This window comes from Trachemys scripta, chromosome 4, assembly GCF_013100865.1.
Source record: "Trachemys scripta elegans isolate TJP31775 chromosome 4, CAS_Tse_1.0, whole genome shotgun sequence".
NCBI lineage: Eukaryota > Metazoa > Chordata > Testudines > Emydidae > Trachemys > Trachemys scripta.
Window position 1 is genome coordinate 114,135,367 of NC_048301.1, and position 25,585 is coordinate 114,160,951.

The 25,585-nt window shown below is 47.4% G+C and overlaps 1 protein-coding gene across 1 annotated transcript in view; it reads left to right on the plus strand.

The window, feature by feature from the left end:
* LOC117877394 (NACHT, LRR and PYD domains-containing protein 3-like) overlaps positions 1-23,683 on the plus strand; it is a 107,358-nt gene extending 83,675 nt beyond the window's left edge. Inside the window, exons 11-13 of the mRNA XM_034770488.1 lie at positions 971-1,159; positions 15,324-15,494; positions 23,068-23,683. The gene's annotated coding sequence lies outside the window, so the exon portion shown is untranslated. The remainder of the gene's footprint in view (positions 1-970; positions 1,160-15,323; positions 15,495-23,067) is intronic.
* The last annotated feature ends 1,902 nt before the right edge of the window (positions 23,684-25,585 follow it).

Here is a 25,585-nt window from a genome sequence, read left to right on the forward strand (position 1 = left end):
GGGTTTGCTGCTTGCCACCAGTAATGGCATTGTGAGAGACAACCCAGAATAGAGAGTAAGGGGACACAGAGGTCCCACAGTCACAGGTTGCACCCCTGGGGTCCTGTCACACCTCCCCTTTGGACAGAGTAACAATATTTTAAGGCAAATGAGGTGATGAAGGAGGCCATGCCAGTGACAGTTCTGGTGGAAGGGGTGTCTCAACATATGTGCAAGATTTAGCAGCTGTTAGGGGTGAGGAGAGCTCATGTTCGGGTATGCAGGGGGCTCACTGTGAGGCCTTGGAGGACAAAGACAGCCATACTTGTGGGTGGTCCTTGAAGTGCATATGGTCATAGCTGGCCTGCTGCCATGGTTACCCATTCAGCTGGCTGGCCGCTCCATCAGGAGCCCAGGATCTGCAGGGGGGTTACAGAAGCCATCAGAACATCTGCTTTTATAACCCCACCAGAGACTCTGGAACAGGCCCTGCCAACAGGATCACATAGTCGCCCCTTGGGGAAACCCCTTCCAGGGGGTTCATCTCTTTGTTTCCCCCACTTTGATTCCTGGTCTCAGAGGAAGGTGGGTCTGATGCTGCCAGTGCTTTGCCTGGCTGCTGTCTCCCCTTCCCAGGCCTGACAGTCAGAGTTGGGAGCTGATGGGCTGGGGGCAGAGGCAGAGGTGTGAGAGGGCTGCTCCCTGCAGGGCAGCAGCCGAGCTAGTGCCATGGGTCGTGGAGGGGCAGGATCTCCCAGCTCCTCCTGCTCTGAGCCTGGCACAGCTGCCTGGAGAAGTGGCTCCCCCTAAAGCCTCCCTGTAGTGATGGGCCTGCTCTGATTGGATCACAGTCTGTAGCAGGACTTCTGACTCATTCTGGATGCTGATTAGTCAAGCAGAGGGGCCGGTGGGTGGGACCACCTGTCAGAACATCTGTGATGAGCCCCATTCACACCATGATCCCCCTTCTCTACCTTTCTCTCTCCTACAGCTTGCGGAAGTCCGCTACGTGGGGGTACGGTGTCACAGCTGCTGGTTGTGGGGATCTCGCTGCTTTTCTCAAAACCAGACAGAACCTGACAAAGTTGTACCTGGATAATAATGTTTCTCTGGGAGATTCTGGAGTGCGGCTGCTGTGTGAGGGGCTGACACACCCAAACTGTAAATTAGAGACTCTGGTGTAAGTAACATTTGGCCTCCTTTACACATTTACGGGGGTGTCCTTGTTGGAAAGTGCTCGACAGGGTGTGTAGCTGGTCTGCTCTCTGCAGTTACAAGAAGAATCTGAAAATCTAGTGTCTCTCCAGCACTTGAAGGAAGGACTCACAATATGTGCCAAGCCTGCCATGTTTGAAAATGTAAATATAAATGTAAAAATACCCTTTGAAGTGCAGCCTGCTAGGAATGGGGTTGTGTGTTTACAGTTACAAACAGGGCAGATGAGAGCAGATGCCAGTGCTGGTCTCATTCTAAAAAAACCCAAAACTGTCCTGGGAAATATTTGGCTATTCCTTTTTCTATTTCAATGCATTTCTGCATTTCTTCTTCTCTCAAGGCAGAAGGCCCACCCATGCCTGGGAGAGCCTGGGAAACTCTAGGGACTTCAGGCCAGATTTTCAAAAGAGCTCAACATTCAGCAGCCCCTACTATAACACTTCTGCCCAGATTTTCAAAACACCTGCACCCTAGAAAATGAGCTCTCCTGAAAATCTGCCCCAAAAGCACCAATAGAATGATCAGCAAAACCAACCTCCTTTTGCAGCAGTTGTTCACCACGGGGGTAAATGCCACTAACCTCTAATGTCCACACCCCCCATTCTTTCCCAAGAACATCAGATTTGCTGCCTGGAGGGCTGAGGTGCTTCTGCTGTTATCTGTCCCCACCAGAAACAAGGCTTCAAAGTGCCGCCTGGCAGCATATAGATGGATACGACTCATCTCAGGGCTTGTTGTTTTCTTCTTTTATTCTGACCATCAGTGATGTTTAGCCTCTTCCTTCTCTCTTGGTGATGAGCAGGTGCCACTCCCCATTATGCACCCTCCAGAGGAGAGAAGTCACCAGCTGCACTCAAAGACCTCCTGGGTCAGTAATTTCCCTTCTCAGAGCAACCACCACCACATCCACTTTCCTTTCCTCTCCCTTGCTGTAGGAGTCACCACTGGACTTCACTTCTCCTGCTCAGTGCGACTGCAGCTTCCTGTCCCCTCCTGAGGAGTGAGACCTACAGCTCACTGGTTCCTCACTGCAATAGGTGACAGGAGATGCAGCCATTCCAGGACCCTTCAGTGGCAATCAGTGACTGGTAGTTCTTCTTCCCATCCCACGGTCCTGCAGAGAATCTTATCGTAGTGATGGTGGTTCCTCTCCCTTGTGGTAGCTGCCCCTTCTCTCCCTCATATGGTGTAGGATGGTGGTGGATAAGTAACTCACTGTTGGTGGGATGGAGAGGGAAGACACACTTCTGTGTTGCTTTGACAGATCTGCTGTGAGATCTACTATCCCATTAAATAGTCTCCACATGGACCTGATGGAAGCTCCATCACTTGGAACATCTTAATTCTCCACTAGACAACTCACTGGAACACATGTTGTAGAGAGCAATCCTGCACTGGAAGTGGGAGATACTAGGTTAACTAATAGGGGTGGCATGTGAGCCTGGTTCAGTGCCCCTTCCTACCCATCCCCCTTACATTTTGGCTGTAATGTACTGCAGAGAATGGGGTCTCCGAAGAAAGTGGAAGTGACAGCTCACTCCCCACCATCACCCGCCAACCCTTGACAGCAGCCACAAAAAGACGTGTAAGGTCTGCATATCACCGACCAGGCAAGTTGCTGGTTATTAGGAGCAGGTGATGTACTGCCCAAAGGTTAATTTTAGATTGGATTTAACAGACAAAGGTGTGTGTGGAGTGTTAGGGGAACTTGATATACTTTCAGAAAGGTCTGTATCCCATAGCAAGACTGTGGGTGGGGAGAAGAGAATGAGAGGAAGGAAAGAGGATTTGAGAAATAAGGGTGTAGTGTAAGGGACGAGAGAGAGCTCACACAGAGATCAGAGACCAGAATGGGGCATTGACAGATGAGCAGCTTTTCCCAGCCAGGAGACAGAACTTCTTACAAATGTGATTTAAGGATAGTGTATTGTTTGTAACCCAAAATGTTTAGCTTGGTGAGCTGGGAATTTGCATAGTTCTAGGCCCAGCCAAGTGATAAAAGATAAGCTGAATGTGGGACAGCTGAGGGCTTGTCTACATTACCCGCTGGATCGATGGGCAGCGATCGATCCAGAAGGGGTCAATTTATCGTGTCTAGTCTAGACACGATAAATCGACTTCCGAGCGCTCTTCCGTCAACTCTGGTACTCCACCAGGGTGAGAGACACAGATGGAGTCGACGGGAGAGCATCAGCCGTTGACTTACCGCAGTGAAGACACCACAGTAAATAGATCTAAGTACGTTGACTTCAGCTACATGTTTAACTATAACTTAGATCGATCCCCTCCCCCCCAGTGTAGACCAGGCCTGATATAACACCACATCCCTGAGCTGTCATAGCATTTGGGATCAGTGCAGCTCCCTTCACTGGGCTTGTGAGATCTACTATCCCAACTCCTACCCCTTCCTGCTTCCTTACACCATAGAGGAAAGTCAAGAGGGTCTTGTGCTTACCTAAGTTACAGAATAAATTACAGAAGGCAAAGGATCCCCTGAGGACTGGGTCTGCAACAGCCAATCTCTATGGCATTTTTTGGCATTTTTGAGGGGGTCCAGATTTTGGGGTCTTATCCTGGAACAATGGGACCAGCACAGTGAGTCTTTCCACAGAACTGGTTTGGAGAATAACAGGACGTGTAGGAACCAGCTGCTTATTCTGCTGCTGCTGGAAAGTTCCCATCTTGGGTTATTCTTACAGAAGCACTTGTGACTCCTGTGCACTGTGCATTTGGGTCCTGTCTCCTTGTGCACTGGCCAGGAAATAGATCTCAACCCTTTGCACATTATCCTGTCCAAGGGGGAAGAACAAAGCAAAACAGGTCTCATTGCTTTATCATTCTCCTCCCCCAAGGAAGGAGGCACCCATGGCTTGGCCAGTTATCCAAATGCTCGGTTTACACATCAGAATAGCCCGGTGTGCACCGCTGCCCAAACCACTGATCCTGGCTTCTCCCCTCTCCCCAAATTGGTACCTTTCTGTGAAGCTGTAAAAACATATTTACAGTAACTCCTCGCTTAATGTTGTAGTTATGTCCCTGAAAAATGTGATTTTAAGCGAAACGATGTTAAGTGAATCCAGTTTTCCCCAAAAGAATTAATGTAAATGGGGAGGTTAGGTCCCAGGGAATTTTTTTTCACCAGACAAAAAACTATATTATATATATACACACACATTATAAGTTTTAAACAAACAATTTAATACTTTAGCACAGCAATGATGATTGTGAAGCTTGGTTGAGGTGGTGAAGTCAGAGGGTGGAAGAGAGTGGGATATTTACCAGGGAATGCCTTACTGCTAAATAATGAACTGGCATTCGGCTGAGACCTCAGGGGTTAGCACATTGTTGTTAATGTAGCCTCACACTCTACAAGGCAGCATGAATGGAGGGAGGGGAGACAGAATGGCAGACAGAGACACATACCCTGTGTGTGGGAGAGAGAGAGAGATGCGCATTGCCCCTTTAAGTACAATGACACCACTGTAAGTACATTGCCTTTTTAAGTATATCAGGAAGTTGAGACAGCAGCTGCGGTGGGAATATCTCTCAGTCCTGAGCCCTGTCCTGTCACCACCCTGCTCTATATGGAGAAGGGGTAAGCGGGGGGCAGGAGCAGGGGGGAGGGGGACACCCTGACATTAGCCCCCTCTCCTCCCCCCCCCCACAGCAAGCGGGAGGCTCCCGGGAACAGCTCCAAGGCAGAGGGCAAGAGCAGCACATGGCAGTGGGGGGAGGGACAGCTGAACTGCTGGCAATTGCTAGCTTGCTGGGCGGCTGCTGCACAGGGAACTTAGGGGAGTGGGGAGCTGATAGGGAGGCTGCCAGTGCACCCTGGTTCCAAGCCCCCACCAGCTAGTTCCAACAGGCTGCTCTTTCTGCAAGCAGTGGACAAAGCAAGTGGCTGCCAAACAACATTATAAGGGACCATTGCACAACTTTAAATGAGCATGTTCCCTAATTGATCAGCAATGAAACAAAGTTAACCGGGACTACTTTAAGTGAGGAGTTACTGTACATCTTCTGATACTTACCAGCAGGGGCATCATTTCCTATGGGGCAGTTGCCTCTGCTCCCTGCCAGACTTTCCATAGGTCTATAGTCTCCATTATGTCGTCTACTCCCTGCCTCTGTAGGACATAATATAACCACATATAATGTTCTATAAGCTGACACAACTTTACCCCCCACTCCCTGAATTTTTCTGAGATGAGGTCCCTGCTGACTAGACCTGCTGTGTAAGTTCCCACAAGGGCTGCCTCAGACTTTCCACAACACTCTAAGGATTTGGTTATCCTGTTGATAAAGGGTGGCCTGTGTTTTCAGGGTGTGCCTGATGACAGACTGTTGCATGAACTGGAAAAAACAGGGGAAGAGCAAAGCTGTGAGAATGACTTTTTTTTATTATGTCCTCCAGGCTAATAACCTCTGGACAATTTAAGAATGTCATTTAAGGTCTAATCTGTCAACACTCCATAGATTCTGTTCTATGTGCACTGAAGTAGGGTAGTTTTGATTTTAGCTGCAAGAAGTGAATCCACATCTGAACTGGTAATATGCTCATCTAGATAGATCAAGGGAGAACAGCAGACTGAAAGGCCTGGAGACTAAAGGCAGCATCTGGTGACGATGTATTTACTTGTAGTGTCTGGTCATAAGATGCAGAGATTGTCAGGTGCTTACTCTATAGGTCTCTTCTATCTGCTGGGATTTGTAGATAGATCTCATTGAATATGCTCTGAGGTTTGACAGCAGTGTCTTTCGAGCCTTCCTGTAGGCTTCTAGATTAGCAAATCTGACCCATCTGGAGATGATTGCCTTAGAAGTTTTTTGACACCTTTGTTCTTTCCAACACAAGAGAGGAACAAGGCATCAGATTTTGTCCTGCACAGGGAAAATCTGATGGTCCTGTAGGCATGCAGACACATGCAGACAGAGCCAGCTGAACTCATTAGAATGGTAGGTTTAGGAGAGAAGTGTTTTGATGGACATGACAAGGAGAACTCCATTAGGCCGGAATCCTGGAATAGTTCCGAGTGCCACTTTGTTAAAATCTGAAGAAAAGGGGATTTATTAGATAACACAGTTAACTCAGTGACCCTTCTGGTGCAGTTGATTGGAATTGTCTCAGTTCAGGGAACTGTACCATTATTTCCCCTCAGTGATCCATCAAGGGCACCCCCTTTTAGGCTTCCAACCCATGTCTCTCTCCTTTCTGAGTGGGATATTTTCAGGTTGCACAGTTCCCTGCCGTCACTGTGTTATTCCCAGCAAACAAGTCTGCCTAAGCAGGCCTGCTTTGCTCCTCTCCTCAGAGACAATACACAGCGTAATGGCCCCAGTTATAAGTTACCATGCAATTCTTTCTAAGCAAGCATATTTTATTCTGAAGGTAAAAGCACTACAGAGAAAATATATTACAAATAATTAAAGAACCTACATGCATGCTAATAAGCCTAACAGAGATCACCCCTTCCAATATGGGCTCTGGCAGGAGCAGTCCTTCAAAACCCCACCCAGGGTTTTTTCTGTGCTTTCAAGTTTACCACACCCTTTGCTCAGAATGAGAACTCCATCTTATGGGGCCTCAGTAGGCCAAGTCCTTCCAACCTTCCCTAAGGATTGAGACCCTCCATGGACTAGAGGTCCTAGCCATTTGGTGGACCAGAAAGAAGGCCGTGTCTCAGTTTAAACACAAGTTATTTATCCCAAAGACCTTTCTTTGTCTGTGGATCCCTGGAGAATCCAATTTGAACTAGTATATGCAAACCTCTGCAGAGGGTGGTTTCAAACAGCTGCTGACCAGATAAACTACATTAGCATACCCCATCCCCCTAGCAAAGTTATATGCAATCTTCATAGTAACACCAACAATTGCACTTTAATACAATGGACCCCAAAGGTATTAAATTTAATTCAGTAAAGTTTATCTTCATTCAATAAGATTTGTCCATGGTATTACAGGACTGTCACTACTTTAAAAAGCAACATATCTTGAATGGAAGTGTAGGGATGAGGTAGCCACTGATACAAAGAGCTATTCCATTAGATGTTGCAGAACCAAGTTAAGTGTCCAGCTGCTGATAGGAGCTTCCAACTGGATAAGAAAGTTTACACAGCCTTTTGAAATCTGGCAATGTGAAGGTGAAATACCAAACTATCTTTACTAGGAGAAATCCTTCAAACTCCCAAGGAGCTACTTGTACTCAAAAGGTGCTGAGGCTAAAATCTTGGATGGAAACCACCAAACAAAAGTCGATGAGAGTTTTTGGAAAGGCCTGATTTGGAATTCTAATAGCATTGAACTCCCCAGCATCAGAAGACTTTCCACATACAGTAGTAGACTCTGCAGGAGGAGTCTTTTCTGGTGTGAGAATTAAAATCCACCTACTGATATAAGAAGTCAAATTGCTGCTGGTTCACCCTCTCTAACTGCAAACTGACTAGCAAACCAAAGCCTCCGTGGCAAGCCTGGTACCTGGTCTGATTAGTAGCAGCATGTCAGAAAACAACAAGAGATAGCAGAGGATCAGAACCAGGAAAAGTGCTTCAATTCCTTAAATGTTTATACCTTTTCAGAGGAAATCTTCTAGTCCGGAGCACCCCTTCAAATTGCCCCCTGGAAGCCCAAAGTTCCTGTTTAATGTAAAGATGAGGGAGTAAACATCTAAGCCATAATCACTAGACCCAGTGAAAGATAAAAGACCCATGAGAGGAATCAGAGGACAAGAAGAACAGTCCCTCATCCTTGGGGAATAAGGAATCAGAAAAGTTTAGGCCTGGTCTACACTACTAGATCGATCTAAGTTATGCAACTCAGCTACTTGAATAACATAGCTGAAGTTGACATTCTTAGATCTACTAACCGTGGTGTCTTCTCTGCGATGAGTTAATGGCTCATGCTCCTCGGTCGACTCTGCCTGCGCCTCTCGCTCTGGTGGAGTACCGGAGTCGATGGGAGAGGGCTCGGAGGTTGATTTATCACATCTAAACTAGACGCGATAAATCGACCCCTGCTGGATCAATCGCTGCCCATCGATCCAGCGGGTAATGTAGACAAGCCCTTAGTCTCATCTGAGAACATGTACAGTAACATAACACACAACCACTATAATGCATTTTTTTTTACTGTGATCTCAGGAATGTGTGTCTGCTAGACATGCATGTTCAGGTGAACTGCATGCTGTGCTATTTACCCCATGGGGAAGTAGGAGGTCAGAGTTAAGGGTTGGATTATAGTGTGACTATGAGGAATACGGTGTGAGTGTATTGTGTTATTCATAGTGGTATCAATGACTATTAATCAATGACAGTGAATAATCATTGGGCCAAGGGCAGACAGGGAGAATGACTCTATTGCCTAAAGGTTGTTCTGGGCACTCAGCTAGGATGTGGGAGTTCTAAGTTCAAGTCCCTACTCCACTAGCTATTTAATTATTTATAAAAATTGGAACATCAACAGGAGAGATTGAGAAAGCCCCACACCAGAATATCTCATAGTCCCAAATTCAAATCCATTCTCCATTGTGGGTGGGGGGAACTGCATCTGGGACTCATGGATTACACTGGACTAACCCTTATCAAAGAGAGCACCAGCAGCACTTCCGCTGCCATTTTGTGATTCTTCTCCTTCCTTGCTATTGTTAAAAGTGCCTGAAATCAAAATGAAAATTTTTGAGTCAGGTGAAAATGAAATGTTTCCACTTGAATTTTTTTTTTCTGAATTTTTTTAACTCATCAAAAATTTTGAAAAGTTTCATTTTCAACTAATCAAAACTTTATTTTATTTTTTGAAGTTGGCAGCAAACTGAAAAATCCATTCTTTGCCCTAGCCTGCACAACAGCCTGTATTTATCTGGGGGGATAACTTGGACCCTGAGATCATAAGTCCAAGCTATGAAACATATTAAAAGGAGCACTCTCTGGGATTCACTGTGAATCCCTTCATTTTACAAGCCTTGTAAACCCACCTCTTGCCATGGCAGGTGGGTCTGATACAGGGAAGGGAGGAAGATCATTTCTCATACACCCAGAAAGCCTCTCTGGGACCATGGAAAAGAGACAAACTGGGAGGGGCACATTTGATCGTCAGCAATACACATAGCTGGGAATTTGACTCTGAGGGTATGTCTGTGGTGTATTTTGGAGCCTGTGCAGACAGCTCTTTGAAGTTGGGGCTCGGGCTCTGAAGCCTAGAGTTTTACATGAATACAACACTGGATCCCACTCCCAAAGAGTCTGGGAAGAAACAATAACATAATTCTCCAGAACCAGCTGTAAAAATATATAATAAATGGGCAAATAGAATAAATATTAATATGTTTCCTACAAGAAGGGCTCAATCTCCTCACCTGCTCCCTGATGGACCTCCAGGCAAAACCTGCAGCACCAACACACCTGAGAAACTCAGCCCTGGCAAGGAATTTGTCATTGAGAGCCTGGTTGGGAAGGCAGTGTTGGAAACACCTGGGGTAGAACCTTGGTCCTAGCACTGAGAGATACAATCCTACTGCTACCTGGGAGACATTCTTCACATAAAAAAAGGAAATTACTAATCAATGACCTGGGTTCAAAGTGATGTGTTTGTGGGGATAGGAGAGGGAATGGCCTGTACTACTATTTGCGCTTGTGTAGTGAAAGAGGCTGTTGTCTGTAGGACCCTGGCTCATTTGTTGAAGAGGTTGGAAGATGTGTACATATGACTGGGATGGGTGGGCCTAGGCCTGCCCAAAACTAGAATTCCACCCCCATAATCAAGAGGGCGAGACCACAGAGCCCAGAAGGAAGTGAATACAGGGGACACCGAATGAAAAACAAGGACAGGAGTAAAGGTCATATGTACAAAATGAGGGATCCAGAAGGGAACACAGCAGAGAACCCCAGGCAGTGCTCACTACTCCACAAAGGAGTTCAAGGAGCCAGTGGACGCTGTTCAGAGGAACTGCCCAGAGATGTGAGGCAACATGGGACCGGAAACAGACCTCACAGTCTCAGTGCACTCCCTTGTCCCTAGTCTGAGGAGGGCCAGGAGGAAGATAACAAGGAGATCTCCCTTTGTGGCACCATGGATGGGATGTGAAAATACAGGGCGGGAGGGGTCAAAGTGCAGGAGGAGGCAGAAGAGGAGCTGCAGCCTGAGGCACTCGGTGTGGATGTGTGCCAGGGTCTCTCTCTTGTGGCAAAAGAGTCAGGTGTGCCCTCTGTGAACCACGCCAACCAACCACCATGGTCACAGCTCCATGGAGGAGCCACTAGCTGAGATCTGTGGTGGGCAGTGGCACTGGGGTGAAGTACGGCTCCCTGCCCTCCATAGGTGTCAGCTGGTCCCACCACTTGGTGTCAGGGAGGGAACTGAGAGCAGGGTGTGGAGCATGAGCGCGTAGAGATGTTCACGGGGTGCAGTTCAGAGATGGAATTGCTAGATCATGTTCAGCCTGCTCAGAAAACATGTGGGGGCAACTGGGGAGGCTCCTGGGGGAAGGCCCTGATGACAAGCTCTGGAGGGGCCGGAGTGCAGGAGGGGTGCCCTCCTGCAGACCCACTTGAGATATGAGAGAAGCGGGGGCAAGGCAGCCCTCACCTCCTGGAGCACACAATGGGGGATGCTGAGGTTGGAAAATCGCATGCGCTGACCAAGCACCATGGGGTCCACCCAGTCCCTCTGACCAGAGTCAAGGAGGTCTCCAGTTCTGGTGACACCAGCCCAGACCATCCTCTGGTGCACCAAGGGAGACTCCACTACCTAAGTTCTTCCCCCTCGGTGGCTGCTATGTACCAGGTTGCTGAAAATAACTTCCAGGTCCTGCTTGGACCAGAAGCTAGGAGAAGTCTCAAGGGAGACCTCCTGGATGGATACAAAAGAGTCATATCTGAGCCCTCAGAGGTGGCAGAGGAACACGTGCACCAGCACACTTCATGCTATGAGCAGCATAAAGGAGTCTCTGCAGAGCCTGAAGGTGGAGCATGTGGTCCTTCCTGTGGATGAAAACAAGGCCCTGCCTGCCCTCTCCCAGTGGGAAGCTCAGACACCCACAGGTTTCCTGGCCAGAAGAACTCTAGGACCGTTGGAAGCTGGCCAGGGCTCTAGGGACAGGCTCAGGTGCTGAACCGGTGCCAGAGCATCGATAGAACTAATTGGTTAGTCAGCAGTGCCCTCTCCTGAAGCGGAAGGCTCTGGAGCAGCCCCATCCATCTCCACAGCTGGTCAGACACCCTGGCCTCCAGATCAATCCAATTCTCCAGTGCAGAGCGATCGGTGTGTCAGGTGGGGGATTTCCAGAGTAGGGAAAGGGGTCCCAGGTCCCAGCCCTGTGCCTCTGCACAAACACCAGTCTTCCCTCCTAGGGGGTCAGAGTTAGCCCTGGATCAAGCACCACATTTAAGAATGGAACAACACTCTTATCTAAGTCAGGAAAAGCCAGGAATGCACCCTGGCCAGGCTCTGTAGCAGGGGTTACACAGACTCCCTTGCCTTTGGCACAGCATACAGCACACAGCCCTCCCTCATGTCTGGCTAGACATACACAGACTCTCTGTCCCATGCCAGTGCAACACCCTCCGCCCTCCCCAGTTGGGTCAGTCCAACCTGTCCGTGCCCTCTAATGCTGGCATGCATCTGAGCTCAGAATGGTGGGGCTTTTTGTGTAGGCTCAGCTGTCCTGTTGGCTGCAAGCTGGGTGTCTGTAAGAGTCCCCTTTTGCAAACATGAGTGCAGCATCTGGCTCTCCTCAAAGGAGCTTCTGGTTCAGACTCTGTATCTCCCCAGCTCAGGGCTACTGCTTCTGCTGCTGCTTAGCTCTTTCTCTGTTCTCTCTTCAAATCTTCCTGGGCTTGTTCATCGGCTTGAGCCCTCCCAGGTGGTCTATAGTTAATTATGTGTTCTTGTTTTGGAGTGGCACCTGGTCTCCAGCCAATCACGATTGCACAGCAGGGAGAGATGGGATGGAGGGAAAGGGCTCTCTACCCAGTCCCACAAGTGGCAGAGAGATAGAGCAGCAGACCTGCTCCCCACTGGATGGCATGGAGCCACCTGCCACATGTCCCTATCAGGTTACAGGAGTTGACCTGAGCAGAAGAGGCCTCTGAATACATGGTTTTGCAAGTTCCACCTGCACCAGGTCTCCCAGATCCTGGCCACAAGGAGTATGTCATCAGCATATGCCAACAGAACCATCCATGGGCCCAGCTTGTGGAGGTGGAGAATGTCCTGGACCAGCTAGAGGTTGCTGAGGATGGTCTGGCCCTGGACAATGTAGGTCTGGTCGGGGTTGCTCACGTCACCAGCTCGGACTTCAGCTGCATTGAGATGGCCTTTGCTATGACCTTATATTCCGTGCTGAGCAGGAAAACTGGGCGCCAATTCCCCAGATCGTGGCGGTCCCCATTCTTCTGCAGCAGAGCGAGCAGGGCCTCCTGCATGACAGGGGGAGCACCTTGCTCCCCAGGGACTTGGCCCAGACGATGGCAAGGTCCAGGCCAAGGACATCTCAGAACATTCAGTAGAACTCCAAGATCAGCCTGTCGATGGCTGGAGATTGGTTGGTCGGCATCAGAGGGAGGGTTTTCCAGCACTTGGCCAGAGTAAGAAGATGCTCCAGCTGATCCCAGTTGCCCATGAGTTCATCCAACAGGACCCTACACGTGTGAGCCTCGGTTGGATCCAGGGAGAAGAAGTTGGTGTAGAAAGCCCTTGTCTTTTCCTGCATCTCCACTAGATCCATTAGAGGGGTGCTGTCCTCCTCCAGGAGGCAGGTGACATGCTTTATGGCACCTCTCTTCTCCAGTCATAGATGAAGCAGGGGCTGCAATCCATCTGCCAAAGGAGCTAGAAACATGACCAAACAAAAGTGCTTTGAGCCTGATGGTTGTCGATGGCCTGGAGCTTGTCCTGCTTTTCCTGACACTCCCTGCAGAGGGATGGATCCCTGGGACAAACAGGAGACATAGATTTGGTCCAAGCAGGAGTGCCATGACTAAGACTCCTCCACCCAGACATAGGTAATGGTGGTGGAATCATCCAGGTCATGATTGTGCCAGTCTTCTACAAGGGAGTGATAGGGGATGATCTGCCTGAGGATGTTGGTGAAGGCCTCGCAAATCTGTTTCCCGGGGTGGCCTCACAAGTCCAGGGCAGTGTTAAAATCCCCACCCCGGACCAGGCACTTGCGAGGATCCAAGGTGCTGAGGAAGGTGGATGCCTGGCGATAGAACCACCCTCACTCTGCACCCAGTATCAAAATATAGATATTAATCAGATTGAGCATTAGCCATTCCACCTGGATCTAGTGATCCAGCAGGCGACCCGACAAGACTTTGGTGAACCTCAGTTTGTCAAGCCGGAGTCCAGGGAGAGCACGGTCACCACCCCACCCAAAAACTCAGTGACATGGCTGCAGTACACCCTGTCCCCCCATTCCAGCTACCAGCTGGCTTTGGTGGCCGATTTAGATTGAGACTCCTGTAGAAGGATCACACACCCTGTGCGAAGATAGGACAGTACCTGGCACCTGTGGAGACTCACCCTGTCGCCCATGATGTTGAGAGATGCGATGGTGTAGGTCTCGTTGAGGATCCTCACAGCTGGTGGTGCTGCCTGTACCCATAGAACCAAGCAGCAACCTGTGCTCGATCCCAAAGGTGACTAGGGAGTCCTGGAAGTTCAGGCCCACTGGTAGACTGCAGAGTACTGCCCTTTGCTCCCTTTATCCTCCCCCAGTAAGGCCGTCACACTCTGGAGGACAAGATCAAAATCTCGCCACTGATGGAGAGCAAGCTGCACCTTCTTCCTGGAGCCCTGTGAGTCTTCCAGGAACAATTACAGCTTGTGCCACAGCACAGTGGGAGCTGAGAAGCCTGCAGAATCACCAAGCCCACAGAAGGGATCCAGAAGGGATGGCAGGGGGAGGGGGAGCCCTTTTTTCTGCCCTAGACTTTCTTCCTGACTGAGGGGCTCCCTTGGTGGTGGTGGGTTTGGCAGCAGAGTCCCTGCCTCTGCATTCTGCTGCTGTCCCAGAGGGGATGATGATGGTACCAGCAGAGGTGTCAGTGGTAGCCATGGAAGCAGATGGAGGAGAAAGCTGAGGGGGTGTTAGCCATGTCCGGGGGTTCCCCTCCTTCAGTCTTCCCAGCTTCCCGCCATGGACCAAGTTCCTAAAGCAGAAGCCTGGCCCAAGACTGGGTCAGGGTCTGCCATTGAGGACAGGCGACAGGAACAGCCACTGGAGGGGGATATATAAGAAAGAGGATGAGGGTAAAGCTAACGTCTTTTCCCCACTAGACTGCAGTGCGGTGAGGAGGGAGCAAAAGTCAAATGGGGAATTAATCAGATAAACGGTTTGGGTGTGTGTATGTGGAATCTGCTTCTACAGCTGCACTGAGAGTGAAGGAGAGCATATTAGTGTGTGGGAGTGTTTGCATGTGAGTAGGAAGAACAGGGGAAACAGGCAACACACCATGGGGGAAAGTGGATCACAAGGGGGACCACGTGTGATGGGAGAGCAAGGGGGGCATTATGTGGAGTGGGGGTGGAAGGGACTGCTGGGCAGGCAGAGGGAAGAGAAGAAGGCCCATCAATCCACTAACGCAAAATGAGGGGAGAAAGGACAGGAAAGGCTTATGGGGAGCACATGCACCCCAATGCACTTGCAAAGAAGAAAGGCAATGATTCTGCAGCATCTCCAGGTGGAGGCAGGCCGGAAGGCGGTTGGACAGCAGGAGCAGTTAGGGAAAAGGGAGAGCTCCACACCACTTCTCCCCACCTCACCCCCAGAACCAGCAGCGCCCAGAATTCCCTGCTCAGACTGTATCAAAATGCACACAAAGAAAGGAGCTAAGTTAAGGTTGCCCAGGCTGCCTAAAGCTTGAGGGTTCCTAACTTTTGGGTGCTTGATCTTACAGCCGTAATATTCGCTTAACATAGGGGGTTTATATAATTAATTATATCATAAGGGTCTACAGCTTTCAGTAGGGGTCTTTTATGATTATTTCAATCAAAATAAATAGATAACATTATTCCTAGCCACTGTCTTGAATTATGAATCCCTTTGGAGATACCTATGGGTAGCAGTGAGGGGAAATGCAGAGAATGGGGCATACACATGTCATTTTACTCTGTGTATATCTGTCTCTTGCAGGTTGCACTATTGTGGTCTCACAACTGCATGTTGTGAGGATCTCTCCTCTGTTCTCAGCACCAGCCGGACCCTGACATTCCTAGGTCTAGGGGCAAACAGTCTGGAGGATTCAGGAGTACGGTGGCTGTGTGAGGGGCTGAAACATCCAAACTGCAAACTACACACACTAGGGTAAGTAACAGCTGGCTGGCTCCCTTTAGTCAGTGCCTGGAAACACTGTGATGTTGTGAGTTAAACTCAGGGTACACGGATCACAATGTCCTACAGTACATGGAACCCAGCCATGGACCAGCCCCACTCTGCTCCCCAGGCAAAGAACAGAGACCCACTGATGTGTTCACTGCCTGTATTTTACTGGTTAAACAATTGAACAATGTAGTGGGCTCAGGCCTAAACTCCTGTTGAGCAGGGAAAGCAGCTAGGCAACTGCCCTAAAGGGGTAGCCAAGGATCCCCCTGACGCAGGGTAATACTCACATGGTAGAAGGAGGTATAGTGAAGTCTGTACCACCCATTGCCTGCATCCCCCTGCCTCTATGTAGGGGGCGTGGAGGAGCATGGAGGTGTATGTCCGGGACAGAGTGCATGGTGCTTCACCTATCCTAGGCCAGCCCAGCATCTGGGGTAACTTAGGGAAGCTCTGAGGTTCCTCTGTGTTAGACCAGAAGCTATTTTGTCGCCCACCTGGCCCAGGATCAGGGGATTGCAGAGGTGCCTTATAACCAGTTTCTTCAGTCTCCTCATCAGCGCTGAATGTGAACTTGGTGCAGTTGAGGACAGTGTCCAGTGGTTTTTAGCAAATTCCAGATGCAGCATATTTTGATGTTACAAACACTATTATTTTAAGACAATAAAAACTACAACCCAGTATTGCCAACATCAAGAGAGCAAAATCATGAGTTAGACCCCTGTAAATCATGAGATTACAAAAAAATCTAATTGTGGTTTGGTTTTTTTTAGTGTCTTTTGACTTTTTAACTCCTTCTACTCCTTTGTCAAATGTAGTCAGATGTTTGGCTGCATGTGTGTTCCCTCCGTGTGCTGTCTTAGCTCTATGCAGAGAGTTGGCACAGCAGACCTTGATGGAACCGCCCAATTAAACCACAAGACCCATTTCAGTATCGAAGGTACCCGGCCAGGTTTATTGCCAATGAACCATTGTCCTACCTCCCCAGATCAATGACAACAGTTACACTAGCACATGTGTGCCTGTGATAATGGATGCAGGACTTTCCATTCTCTTCTTGACGGGCCAAAGACACTTCCTCTGAGACTTCATTTTATACACTGATACAAACAAGTTATGTATTGCCCCTCTGACATGGCTAGGTGCCACCCATCACCTTGTACATGTTGGTTCGATCCAAACATCTCTAATCTCTATTCATCATGCTGTCATCCTGATCCTAGCTTTAAGATGGGTCAACGTGTTCCTGTTATCTTTGGGGAATATGTTGGTATCGAGGTGTTCTGGTACCACCCTTCTGGAATGTGGTGTGTTTGGTGCCTAGCACTTCTTAGGAATGTGTATTTCTGCAATAAGAGCCTTGTTCTTGCCAGATTCTGTGGGCCTGCCTCTAGTTCACAGCCTGACTTTGCTTTGTATTAACAAAGCTTTCACCACTACTTTAGCCCAGACTCAGGCTTCTGATACAAGGGGCTTATGTCTCAAGCTCCCTTCCTACTACACCAGCATGAGTGAAATAATAACAGGTTGAAAAATCAGTAGTCAGTGTACACAAAAATGCCTGCCTCTCCCTGGTTGCTCAGATGGAGCCTGCATTTAATCTCTCCTCACCCATAATGTAGAGGAACTTCTATCCCTTTCCTATCACCGTCTTGACTTTCTCCTCTCCGCGTTTATTTCCTTTGATAAAAGAAGGGCTGGATTGTAAATAGTTTGAGAACCACTGATCTAATGAATGAATCATGATTCATACCCTCACATAGAACTTATACTACTTTTTAGGGTTGATGAGTTACAGATATGCATATTAAAGAACTTGTAATTTATTCAAATAAGGTTATAAGCAACAAAGTCACAGTAAACATACTATGGGATTGGTTTAGCCTTTTCTAAGAAGCAGTACTTCCCTGATCCGCCAACCACCACATCTCTGCCAGAGACTAGACAGAGCCCCCGAAATACTCCTCCTCTTCCTCCAGATGCCTCCTGCCATCCACTCCCTCCTGTCCCCCACATTACCCTGCAACCTGTTTTCCTGCACCCCTTAAATCTGCCTCCTTCTCTCCCCCATTTCCCTGATCCCCCTCACTTACTCCATCTACTTTTGGCCATTTCCTTGGAGCTCCTCACAGTCCTTATGTCCTGTCTAGCCCCCGAACCAAAGTGGCAGCCATTTTGCTGTGGGCATGGCTTCCATCTAATTGAAAACAGTGGGAGGTGGCAGCCAACTTTATCAAGGGCAGCCTCGCTTCCACGAGCAGATGGATTGTAGGGAAATGGCAGCCATTTTTATAAATATAGAGGGAAGGGTAGCAACCTTTATGATTGTAGTAGCATAAAACCCCTTCTTGGCAGCTCTACTGGATTGGTTTACCTGTAAACTTGTTGGCACCTGACCTGAAGAGCCAATGAGGAAAGAAGATACTTTCAAATCTGGCGGCGGGGGGGAGGGAATTTGTTGTTGTTCTCTTTTGTTGTTCCCTCTCCGGATGGAGGGAGAAGCCAAGCAGGTACAACATCATCTGAAAATATAAGTAGGGCAAGGAAATGCATTAGGTTGTCTTTTGTTTTAGCTTGTGAATTTTCCTATGCTACAGAGGTACTTTTATTTTTGTTTTTGTAACTGTGAAGCTGAGCCAGAGGGGCATCCTCTGTGTTCTAAATCTTTTTATTACCCTGTAAAGTTACCTTCCATCCTGATTTTGCAGGTGTGATTCTTTTATTTTTTTTCTTTATAAAGTTCTTCTTTTAAGAACCTGATTGATTTCAGTGTCCTGAAGACAAAGGGTCAGGTCTGTGCTCACATTGCTAAAGAAATTGGTTGGTTTATTATTCTCAAGCCTCCCCAGGAAAGGGTGTGAAGGGGCTTGGGGGCATATTTTGGGGGATAGGGATTCCAAGTAACCCTTCGCTGAATTTTTGTGTAAATCGCATGGTAGCAGGAATACTGACCAAGGACAAGGAAAGGAATTTATGCCTTGGTGAAGTTTTAATCTAAGCTGGTAGAATATAAACTTAGGGCATCTTTAATGTAGGTCCCCACATCTGTACCCCAGAGTTCAGAGTGTGTGTGTGGGGGGGGAATCCTGACATGGTGGCAGTGGTGGGATCATTTTAAACCAAAAGCACACAGGATTTTAAAAGAACACATTTTTTCTTTTTGGCTGCTTAAAAACCAAGGAGAGTTTGTTTTTGTTTTTTTTTTTTAAAGGAACAAATTTTCTTTTTCAGCCTCATTGGCAATAATAGGAGATGATGGCCATTTTCAATAAGGGAAAATTTGTGAGTGTTCGCCTTTCATCATGTTTTCAAGTACAGGAGTGGGAAAATGCAAACTCTAGAGATTTTAGCACAACTCTTCCATGTGGTCCAGTTACTAGAGAGGGACAGAGCCACGCTGGGTAAGGTGGGTTACGCTAGCACATCCCTTTCCTTAGAACAGGACTGTCAAGCTGTCTGGGGGGACTTAGGAGTGTAGGCATCGCCCACGAGACATGTCACTCACCGAAGTCAATTTGCATCCCAGATCTCACACCAAAGATGCTGGCAGCCAATCCTATAGTAAGCTATTTAGAGATTTATTAGTAAGGGTATGTCTACACAGCAGTGTAAGCCCAGACTTGAGCCTGGGCTCAAGCCTAACCCCCTTGTATCCACACACCAATTGTGTTAATTTAGGGCTTTAACCTAGGGTCACAGGACCCTGCAAGGCTGGAGGGTCCGAGCCAGTGTTAAGCTGGACCTCGGGTTTGACTCCTATTGCTTTCCTGTGTGCATGTGGCCCTGGCTTAACTCGGTCCCAGAAGTCCTCCAGATGTTTCCTGGGGCTTCATGTGCAGAGGTGCCCAGGCAGTGTGCACTGTGAGGGTGGGGAGTGGGAGTCAGCCCCAAAACCTCCTCACAGACTCCCGGGGATCCCTTGTCCCTGCCTCACAAGGTGTGGTGGGGACATAGATAAGGGATCCCTGGGATTTGGTGGAGCACAGTGCACCCCAAGCCCTGGGGATAAACTTCACCGTTCTGCAGCCAGCCTGGGATGGGTGCGCGTTTTCCCTCTGAAAAACTTGTTTTTGTCAAACATAAAAACAAACCAACAAAAATAAATAAAAAACAAACAAACAAAAACAGCTTAATTCAATATTCTGTTTTAAAAATTAAGAATGGCAAAGTTTCATTTGACTAGTTCGACAGCCCTGGAGACTGATGTTCTCATTAGCCTTAGAACAGAAGCACATCGGCATTTCCTGTCAGTGTGACTCAGCCTAGAGGCAGAAAGATTAGATTAGATTAGATTAGATTAGATTAGATGGTAGTTCAATGTAAAGCTTTCACAAACAGCAGTCATTCTACTGAGATCGCCACCAAAGGAGCTAATTATACAGTTTATGTACTCATGGGTTCCTTATAGGCAGCTGATCCCATCAATAGCATCATCACAGTTAGGAAATAGGGTGGGCAGTAGAGTTTTCCCACAGTGCAACACATTTGTAGGGCTAGAGTGTCGACATTGGGGTGGGGGAGGGGGAGATGTGCTTGGTACTCTGGGATCGGGTTACTTTGACTTGGGTCTGTGCACTGTAGCGTGGACAACAGAGCCCTGGATTTGAGCACTGGTCAGAAAATTCTTAATTTAGGGTTAAAATGCAGTGTAGATGCTCAGTTCAGGGTTTTCTGACACAGGTCTGTTGACTCAAGTCCCACTAGCCCTAGGCTTACATTGCGGTGTAGACATACCCCAAGAAAAATAAATGAGTTATTCAGGGGTTAAAGTGGGTAAAAATATGTGTACAAGTGAGTTATGGTCTATAATTTCAAAAGGTAGCAGATATGGAGGTCATCAGATCACAGAACAGGGAACCAAATTGATCATGTTACAATTAAACGCAAATGGAGAAGAACATATTCATAAATGATCTGGAGAAAGGGGTAAACAGTGAGGTGGCAAAATTTGCAGATGATACAAAACTGCTCAAGATAGTTAAGTCCAAAGGAGACTGCGAAGAGCTTCAAAAGGATCTCACAAAACTTGGTGACTGGGCAACAAAATGGCAGGTGAAATTCAATGTTAATAAATGCAAAGTAATGCATATTGGAAAACATAATCCCAACTACACATATAAAATGATGGGGATCTCACTCAAGAGAGAGCTCTTGGAGTCATCGTGGAACGTTCTCTGACAAACATCCACTCAATGTGCAGCAGCAGTCAAAAAAGCAAACAGAATTTTGGGAATCATTAAGAAAGGGATAGATAATAAGACAGAAATTCCATGCTCTAATAAAAAGTATATAGCAGTAGGGATATATTACCGATCACCTGACCAGGATGGTGGTAGTGACTGTGAAATGCTCAGGGAGATTAGAGAGGCTATTCAAATAAAAAACAATAATAATAATGGGGGATTTCAATTATCCCCATATTGACTGGGCACATGTCACCTCGGGACAGGAGGCAGAGATAAAGTTTCTTGATACCTTAAATGATTGCTTCATTTTAGTTTAGAACCAACCAGAGGAGAGGCAGTTCTTGATTTAGTCCTAAGTGGAGCACAGGATCTGGTCCAAGAGATGAATATAGCTGGACCGCTTGGTAATAGTGACCATAATATAATTAAATGTAATAACCCTGTGGCAGGAAAAACACCACAGGGGCCCAACACTGTAGCATTTAATTTCAGAAAGGGGAACTACACAAAAATGAGGAGGTTAGTTAAACAGAAATTAAAGGGTACAGTGCCAAAAGTGAAATCTCTGCATGCTGCATGGAAACTTTTTAAAGACACCATAATAGAGGCTCAACTTACATGTATATCCCAAATAAAAATAAACATAGTAAGAGAACCAAAGAAGAGCCACTGTGGCTAAACAACAAGGTAAAGGAAGCAGTGAGAGGCAAAAAAGGCATCCTGTAAAAAGTGGAAGTTAAATCCTAGTGAGGAAAATAGAAAGGAACATAAACTCTGGCAAATGAAGTGTAAAAATACATTTAGGAAGGCCAAAAAAGAATTTAAGGAACAGTTAGCCAAAGACTCAAAAAGTAATAGCAATTTTTTTTTAAGTATATCAGAAGCAGGAAGCCAGCTAAACAACCAGTGGGGCCACCGGACGATCGAGGTGCTAAAGGAGCACTCAAGGACGATAAGGCCATTGTAGAGAAACTAAATGACTTCTTTGAATCGGTCTTTACAGCTGAGGATGTGAGGGAGATTTCCAAACCTGAGCCATTCTTTTTAGGTGACAGCTCTGAGGAACTGTCCCACATTGAGGTATCATTAGAGGAGGTTTTGAAACAAACTATTCCTTGACTTTAGCAAAGCTTTTGATATGGTCTCCCACAGTATTCTTGCCACCAAGTTAAAGAAGTATGGGCTGGATGAATGGACAGTAAGGTGGATAGAAAGCTGGCTAGATCGTCGGGCTCAAGAAAGCCTTTGACAAGGTCCCTCATCAAAGACTCTTACACAAAGTAAGCTGCCACAGGATAAGAGGGAAGGTGCTCTCATGGATTGGTATCTGGTTAAAAGATAGGAAACAAAGGATACATATAAATGGTCAGTTTTCAGAATGGAGAGAGGTAAATAGTGGTGTCCCCCATGGGTCTGGAATGATCATAAATGATCTGGAAAAACGGGTAAACAGTGAGGTGGCAAAATTTGCAGATGATACAAAATTACTAAAGATAGTTAAGACCCAGGCAGACTGCAAAGAGCTACAAAAGTATCTCTCAAAACTGGGTGACTGGCCAACAAAATGGCAGCTATGAGTTTGTCAGTTCTTAGCTGACACCTAGAGCCTTGGCCAGAGCTGGCACTTGATTTACCAGTGTCACGAGCACCATGCACTGAACTGAGCGCTGGCTCTTGATCTCTTGCTCGCTGCAGAGAGACAAACCCCATTCTCCTGACCTGGCTGTCACAATAAATACAGGAGTAAGTGACATGTTCACGTCTTCCTGCAACCGGGGTGCAGTTTGAGCTCCCACCTGCATTTCAGCAGTGTCAGGCCAAGTCTCCAGCCCCACAACAGCTGCTAAAAACTCTCCCCCTTCAAAATCTGTGTTACTGAAGCCTGTGGGGAGGGGTGTGAGAAGCCCTTGCAGCAATGAGAGCTCAGATCAGGTTGCTTCCATGGAGAGATTCTGTGAGCTGGATTTTGCAGCCCTCACTCCCTGTGACCGCTGAGTAGCCCCACAGCGATCAATGGGACTGTCCGTATCAGTAAGTGCTCCCCACCCTGAGCAAGGACTGCACAATCCAGCCCTATACATGCAGAAAGGACATTGCTGTCCCTGCCCAGAGCTCACAGGGTGAATGGGGTGTGGGGGGAGCAGGCCAGGCTACAGACTGCACCAGCGCTTCTCCTCCCCTCCCCCACTGGAAAGGCACCTGCTGGCAGTGAGCTCAGCAGTCAGGGGAGTGATATTGGCACAGATCCTGTGGGTTCTGGCAGGCAGCTAGGAAAGACCCCAGTGGTGGGCAGCGCAGTGACGGACTGTGAGCTCAGGCATCACGTCTGGAGAGAGAGCTAACATCCTTTTCTTTCCTTATTTTCTCCACAGAGTGGACTTTCACCGTCTAACTCCAGAAATGCAGGCAGAGCTGTATGCAGTGAAAATGATAAAACCTGATTTGATCATAAAGATGCAGCCGGAGGACTGAGTGGGAGCCACTGCACCAACACAGCTCTGGCCTGGCTACCCTGCCACTAGCTGGGTCATCAGCCAGGGACAGTTGAAGACTTGGCCCACTTACTAGACATCCCACCATCCCCAGGGATTCCAGCATCATATTTCAACATCTGTGGCAGGGGACTAAGTAGAGATTGTCAGGCCCAACCCTCCAGTCTGAGGGCAAGAAACTCTGGAGTAGACGCTGGATTTGCTCCATGCTTGGTCTGACCTTAGAGGGGGGAGTTGATTTGTGGGGTGGAGCAGGAGGAAGGAAGGGGGGCAGTGCAGGGGGGTCACCCAAGAACCATCCTTGGATCCAGTGTGTCTGTTACAATAGTTCAGTCATTATTGGTTGTATTTTTCTTCCCCTACACACACACCCCACCCCCCAATTTCACACAATTCCCTGGCCATTAAGGTGACATTCTGTGTCCATCTACAGCATTTGTTTATGCCAGATGTATATTTCTGTGTCAGTTTTGCTGGAGTCCAATAAAGATTACAAATCAAGAACTAATGCTGCACTTCAGAGTTTGTATTTCTTTATATAGTTTTTGCTATTCTTGTGCACAAGAATTCTCCCATTGTCTGAGGCTGGGGGAGTCCTCAGGGCTGCTTCTCAGACCACTTTCTCAGGGTCAAGAAGCTTGCACAGGCAAAATGACTGTTTGGGCAGCTAAAAGAGGGTTCTTTTACCCTTCTCTGGGTGCTCATGGCTTTATCAGAAAGGTGCTATAGGTGGCCACAAAGGTCCATGAACACCCGTTTGGGAGTGGAAAATAAAAAAGCAGGACAGGAAGATGATTAAGGCCTGGCCAGTCACCTGGTTGCATGTGCCCAGACGAATGCTGCTGTTCTAGTTATGCCTGGTGAACGATTAATATATCAGCACAAATGAAGACACCCACCTCACTGCCACTCACTTGCTCTCACAGCTACAACACAGCCACAGATCCTATTATGCATTGATTAAAATACCCCCAAACACACAGACTATGCAGGGCCGGCCCACAACATTTTGGCACCTGAGGCAGGGGACTCAAATGATGCCCCCATGCCCCCTCGCTTGGGCCAAAACTTTGAAAGGTCTCAATTCTGCCTTCTTCCTGTTCTACTCCTCTCATAGTACTGCTCTGCTACCTACCCCAATAGAGGAGAACTAACAACTTAAAATACCTTGTTCAAAAATTTTAAGTAACATTTAACTTTCAAATGTAACTTTTCTTGTCTGCATAGTAAACACTGGCATTTTTATCTGTTTGAATAATCAAAGTGGTGCTCTCCGTGCCTTCTTGGTTGCAAAGATTTGAACCAAGGTCCACAGTCTGCGCCAGCTCATGCTCTATTGAGATGGTTGCAAGGCCGACTGGCCTCTCCTGTGTCATTGTGGAGCGTAGATATGTTTTTATTAACTTCAGGTTGGAGAAGCTGCGTTCTCCACTGGCAACTGTTACTGGAAGTGTTAGAAGTATGCACAGAGCAACAAAAGCATTTGGAAAGCGGGTGGTCATCTTATTTGTGCACATATATTCCAGAACAGCCTTTGGAGTTGATCCTGCTGAAACGTATCTTGAAAGTGCTTTTAGTTCATCACCGAAATCACTCGCATCAATATCCCGCATGTCATCATGTGTCAACACTCTCTCTAGTGCCCTGCATTGCTGGTGTAAGTCTTCTTCAGGTATAGTGAAGAGTTTGGGAATATCATACAGCATCCCAAATATACTGCTGTGTTCCTTGAGCTGCATAAAATGTTCTTCAACTGACTGTATTGCACAATCTAGCACCTGGTTAAAGAATTCAATTTTGAATTGTTGTTTGGGGCTCTCATAGGATTATCCTGTGCCTCGTAATCAAAATGTCTTTTTCTTTGGTGACTCTTGAATGGGTGGGAAAATAGCTTCAGTGTGAAGTTCCTCTGCCAACTTCTGTGCACTCTTCAGAACATTTAAATTATAGAGAGACTGACCTATCTCTTAGAACAGGAAGGGACCCTGAAAGGTCATTGAGTCTAGCATCTACCTTCACTAGGAGGACCAAGTACTGATTTTTCCCCAGATCCCTAAGTGGCCCCCTCAAGGATTGAGCTCACAACCCTGCATTTAGTAGGCTAATGCTCAAACCACTGAGCTATCCACCCCCTTTGGCTGACTGGTAAGACGGCAGGTATGACTTTGCTTTGTCCAGTTGTTCCATTGCTCCAGATATATCAAGGTCAACACCTTGGAATCTCTTGCTTACAACATTTATTTCAACAGTATGTCATGCCACAGCACTAAGACACACAGAAATTTGAAGTTATGTATGTTTCTGGTGATTCCATTTCCCTCTGCCACTCTTCTCCCACAAACAATTCCTGTCATAGTATTATCCTCCATAATGGCAACTATGGCATCATCTATCTTCC